This window comes from Cydia amplana, chromosome 11, assembly GCF_948474715.1.
Source record: "Cydia amplana chromosome 11, ilCydAmpl1.1, whole genome shotgun sequence".
NCBI classification, from domain to species: domain Eukaryota; kingdom Metazoa; phylum Arthropoda; class Insecta; order Lepidoptera; family Tortricidae; genus Cydia; species Cydia amplana.
In genome coordinates, this window is record NC_086079.1 from 10,623,975 (window position 1) to 10,629,974 (window position 6,000).

At 38.4% G+C, this 6,000-nt stretch overlaps 1 protein-coding gene across 1 annotated transcript in view; it reads right to left on the minus strand.

Annotated features, from left to right (window-relative positions):
- Positions 1 to 3,028, minus strand: part of LOC134652483 (ADP-ribosylation factor-like protein 4C) — a 79,478-nt gene extending 76,450 nt beyond the window's left edge. The window contains exon 1 of the mRNA XM_063507676.1: positions 2,566 to 3,028. The gene's annotated coding sequence lies outside the window, so the exon portion shown is untranslated. The remainder of the gene's footprint in view (positions 1 to 2,565) is intronic.
- Between the last annotated feature and the right edge of the window lie 2,972 nt (positions 3,029 to 6,000).

The following is a 6,000-nucleotide window of genomic DNA, read 5'->3' on the forward strand; positions in this document are numbered from 1 at the left end:
TTGGTATCCAATATCTATTGCATTTAGAAGACGAGTATCAACTTCAGCCACAAATGGATATGAATAAGTAAGTTTTCATACTACTTACGAGTACTTCGTATAGAAAGTGTAGCTGCTATGATCTGATAGATCGCAGAAAAAAAAAAACAATGAAGCGTTGGAGCGCCTATCGCGTATGATTCTCAGATAGAGCGAAGAAAGTAATCGCCTGGCAAGTAAGAGCGATAATTTATTGCTAGTCAACATCATACAATCATAGTTATTGACACCTACTGCTTTCTTTTCGCATTTGAGTTAGTAACAGAGATGCAGAGGTGGTGGGGTATCATCTTATCGTGTATAGTATGTTTCGATTTTATTTCTTCGTTACATTTTTCTAGTTTTAAAGTACAAACTCCAGTAATGAGTATACTTCAAGTAATATAAGTACATCAGAGGTTTCTTTACAAAATCACAATGAGTAAAGGTGTTTACCGGCCAGAATATGGTGGCCAGGTTTAAAACTGGTTGTTTGAATTGCATGCCCTTTGAGATACGCAGCTGCGCAACCAGATTTTAAGAAAAGGATTTTTTTAATACGCCGAGGTTGAGACGTAATTATTTTCTACTGCATTATTATGTAGTAGTTTGCCGTGTGGTGGCCGGCTTTAGAATAGCGCCAACCCTCACATGGGTTAAGGGTGTCTTACGAGGCGACTAAGTCCACAAACGAAGCAAAAAGCTGTTTCGTCACAGGGGAGATGGACCTCTTAGCATTGGCTTGCAATCCATCTTGGAGAACTCCGAAATTAAATCCCGGAATGGAGTTACCGTAAGGCGCGAGTAGGGTCCAACCTGAAATAAGCGGCAGATTCCTGCAGCCGACCTGCCTCCACACGTATTGGCTCGCCTTTCCTGTGGGTTAAGACAGTGAAGCCGAGAGGGTAATGCAGGTGCTGGGCATCCCTGCGTTTCCTTAATTCCGTCCCAGGCGGTGTTAAGTTTGGAGAGGTCATTGTCTCTCCGATTTGCACCATAAATCGTTTGCAATAGACGCAAAGGCCAATGTGATGGATTATGTACGTAGTATAATCGAGCTTAATAGTTACCAATACGATTGCCATGTTCTTATTAAGTAATAATATCAATATTTTTAATTATCTCGAGCCAATAAGTGACCTCCTTGAATTTTAAACACTTATTTTACAATTTGTTCAAATTCTTCCCTAGGTTTCGGAAACGAATGATCAGTACGTGTCTTCTATCGTGGCGTAGGTATGAACCTCTTGTATCTTGATCTCCCTCAAAACGTTACGGTGGCTGCACAAAAGATCTGTATCAAAACACATGAGATGGATAATGGCGTGCAATCTGCAATTTATACCTGCGTTCCCAGTTCCACTGCCATTGTTGGAGTTACAAAAGCGGTCCGAGGTCGTCCGCGCAGGTAATCCCGCGATTGCTACTGTTCTGACCTGACTTGAAATAAGGGTTGGCTTACTTCAAAACAAGCGAATTCTATTCTTTTCTGGACGTCTCGCTGTTTAATTGATCTTTTCAACGTAAACTTGCTATACATCTAGATATTGTGTTGATAGGTAGGTCCTAGTTAGGACGCACTATCCAGCCATTTCGTCGTTGTTAAAGAAATTGCTCAAAACTTGGATGGTTTTTGGAAAGCCTTATGGCAGAGATACTGTGATTGTGTAAAATTGTCCTAATTTTTTATAATATTTATTTTGAAATTTCACAATTTTGTTCTTGAAAAGTTCAGTAGAAATTCTGTCAGCGAATGCAGGTCAATCAGCTATCAATTAAGCTAATCCCTTGTGAGGACACTGCCAAGGATTAGTGTGGCCATTGAATGCTGATTGGCTTACAACGTGTTATTTGTTGTGCCGATTTGTTTTCATTCTTCAAAGCGATTGTGTTTCAAGTGGTAGTGACACAAATTTTGGTCTTGACACCACAACAAAATATTGGCGCCCATGTTTCAAATTCTTGACTCATTTCAGAACTCTTTTCAGAAATTTCAAATTCAGAACTCTTGTACTGTCATCCCATGTCAGGTTATCATTCGATTTGAACAAATTACAGTGTAAGTAACTGGCAATCAGCCATATACCTAACACGCTTGGTTTTTTCTGCATTGACATTGGGTCTGTAGATAGGTAGGGTCACTAGGTCCCATCCCAGCCTATCTAGTTTTTATGTTCGTCAACAACGGTTTGACAGAACTGTAATTGGCCAGCGAAGTTTTCAGTTGTTGAATCATGGGTTCTGTTGGAGGCATCAGGCAGTTTGTTGATCTAAATGCTGATGCAGGTACGTATGTAATGTAGGTGCAAAATTTCAGTTCCTTTTGTTTACATAAAATATAACCCCAGGATGGATGTGTCTCCTTTGTTCTCTCGCATTGCGCTTCATATCAAATGTCACGCCGGACCTGTTACACGTAATAGATTAGGTCAGATAAGGAATTGTGCAACGTTTCTACATTGGGACGTTTCTTGATAGGTAGTTCTTGTGTGCTGCTGATAAGGTTCACAGTAGATTAGAAAAGCAATTTCTTATGAGAAAACTTACGTAGGTATTTTGTCGACAATATCCAGATCCAGTGGCAATCAATATGCAACTGAGTATTAAACCGCACAGCACGAGCTCTCGGTTCGCAGCTGGGAATCCACTCGATTATTGATTTGCATCCTTTGCTTCACCACAAAGATCACTTACACGAGTAAAAATCCAATAACAAACTCTCGGACCGATCGGTCCTATGAATGGGCCGATTTTGAATTTCACTTGTCAATAAGCCACCAGCAAGTAGCTGTAGATAAAACGCTTTATTGTCACTGATTTGTTCGAACACTTGTCGTTATCTCGCTTTAAACGAAGCGTAGGCCGTGTTATATCACTCCTGAATCGTATTGATTAGATAAGAACTGTTTTAAACAATGATGTGCATAGTAAAAACAATGCAATGTCGAGTGGCGCGACGACCACGCACGCCGTACGTGCCGCCCCGCCCGCGGACACCTCCGGACTGAAGTGAAGACTACGAGAACGGGCTGGAGCGAGCGAGTAAAGATCGCCTTTCGGCTGCATTCGCGCGATATTCGCAGCGATTCGACTTCGGTACGAGGCGAATCAACTCGACGGGGAATTCGAAAACACCATGCCGTGGACAGGTGGGTTTGCGTTTCAATCCGCGGTTGTGCCAGATTCGCTACCGCGCCGCGTGAGGTCTTTTCAAGTATCAACGATAAAGTAATGGATCGTCAAATTGTGATTCGTTCTGTATTTTCTTTCATAAGATTTAGATAAATCTACGTTGAAGATGGAATGGAAGAAGATATTTGTTTTGGAGAATAAAGAGAAAAACGGATCGATGGCAAATTACCTATCTTGATTCAGGAGTTTGGGTCGCGTAAAAAGTAGAATAGGCTTAGCTGGCCGCACTCCACAGTTGCTTCGGTCAAGTTATGTTCTAATATATGATTGTATGGGAAGGCAAACTAATCAGCATAAGCAAACATATCCAGCTTGAAACGAATGTAGTATGATACCTTACACCGATATGATACCGCACAATAATGAAAACCTTCTCTCTCCCTGATGCAACCCCCCCCCCCCTTTTTGCATGAAATAGGTGTCCCAGTAGATGGTTACCCGGAGGTATTTTATTTTATATCATACTGTACTAGTTTCAATGTGGATAATTTGTTTTTCAAAAAACATAATTTGACCGAATCAAGTCTGCATTTTTCGAATGCATATAGTCCTCCATGCCGTATCCGACAACGGCGACCCTTACACTTTTCTCTGATGAGCACGTATATGGCTCGCAAAACCGAACTTCGCTTTAAATATCCGATCGCACTGTGCACAATAAAGCTGCCCTTGGTCATTATATGTGTATGCAATACAACAATCGAATATACATGGTAGGTACCTATTCTATTATTCTTGACCCGACACTGAATCTAATGAACACAACTTACAGCAGAAATAATCTTAATTACTTACCTACCTATAGCATGGACCATTCTTTGAAGTCGTTGAAGTTAGTTGTCTATTAATTTTATTATACCGTACAGTTATTATCCACATACCCATAAAAATACCGACACACCAAAACTACGCAGAAGTCAACAGGGTTGCGTTGGGTTGCTTTTTGATTCTTAAATAATTTTGCACAAAAAATGTGAGAGTGTTTATGCTAAAGCATGCGTGTCATGTGAAAGCCTGATGCGTTTCAATTTGACATAAAATTTACTGGTTGCTTATCGATCACTCTCTTCTCGTAAATAATGGAGTGACTCAGCTCAGGTTGGGGGTAAAATAATTACGCAATCTATGGTGGCGCCATTAATATTGTGTTTATCTTCAACCTGTCAATCAAGCTTTGTTATCATTAGAAGAAGGACAAGAAAACAAAGAACAGGGGGTCTACAGGGAGAAAAGTGTCCGCAATTGTCGAACTTCGATTTTCGCGGTTATAGCCCAGTAATATAAAATAAGCCGTATTTTAATTGGTATAGGCAGTTTCTCAATGTTTCGTCATTTTTGCTTAAAATGTTAGTATAATTATAGATATTTGATGATAACTTCAACATTTAGTGTACGTTGAAGATAATCGAATCCCTTCGATTGTGTAACTAAAACTTGTTGTTCTATTAACATTTTAAAATAAAAGTGCTAAGTAGTAAGAAATTTCGACGTTGGGTATACTTAAATAAAAATAAAAATAATAATATCCAGAAAAAAAACTTGTATTTTTTCTCCACCAGGTTGTTTTATAATACCTAGCTAAGTAGCTAAAACTAAAACAGGACTATTGCTTAAATACTTATAACTTTCGGGAATAGAAAGGACAAAGTATAAGTAATAACCTTAAGTTTTTACAATCGCGATGGTAAAATAAACTTATTACAACACATCTTCAAACTGTTGCGTTAGTATTTTTTAAACTTCACTTTTTGGCTTCAAAGTTTACCAGCGCATTTTCATTGTATGATTAGAATAATGTACAACTCAATTCGATTTTACATGCTCTGAACTCCATATATCGACGCTTTCACACTTTGTGGCGGAAATAGAGTTATTTTCCATTCCATTGGCTTTGTGAAATGGCATACATTTCCCCTGTGCGCGAAATGTTTACCTGCTGCACGAATCAGTGGAAAAAATGCATTCTGGAGATAAGTTAGCAATTAGCTAATGGGATGGGTTTCAGTGATAATGTTTCTATCATAACCACGTGTTTTATTTTAGCGGCCTTATGAAAAAATAATGTTGGAGCTCATTGTTTGTGGTTAGATTTTAAAAGCGCCATATTATGTTGCCCATTTTATGAAATATTATGTTTAAAAAAGTTGTCAGCCCCTTCCCTACGTTAATTATTACGTTAATTAATGCTCTTTGTAGCCCAAATACTGTTGCAACTCCTATTGGCGTCATGTGTAACTTACTGGTGATTTCTATTGCGGTTGGCGCTTCTCAAAAGTTTGTTTACCCATATCCTTAAGTGTATAAACATTAAACAACAATAGCCAATTGTCGTCGTAATACATTTCAAATATTTAGATCGACGCATAAGGCTCCCAGGAGTTGCAAGAGTCCTTAGGGTAAGAATATTCGACCTCGTTAATCATTCTATGCTTTTGAATAAAATAAAATAAATAAAAAAATAATTAAAAAATTAAAAATAAACAAAAATAAAACCAAAATAAAATAACTTAATATAATATCTTTTTAAAAAAAAGGGAACCGCCTTCAAAAAACCAACCCACTGAAAAGTACAAAATAATTTTTATATGGCACCCCTTTACGTGTCCAGTCCCTATCCCACGGCGTAAAGCAATTTTTTGCCAAAAAGTAATTAATACCTAATAATAAGAAAATTAATAATCATCCGGGTAATTACTTGGTTTTTGAAGTCGGTGCCAAACCAACATTTTTGAGAACCGATATTTTAGACAACGAAGAACGCTGTACTTACTTGCATTATAAAGACATACT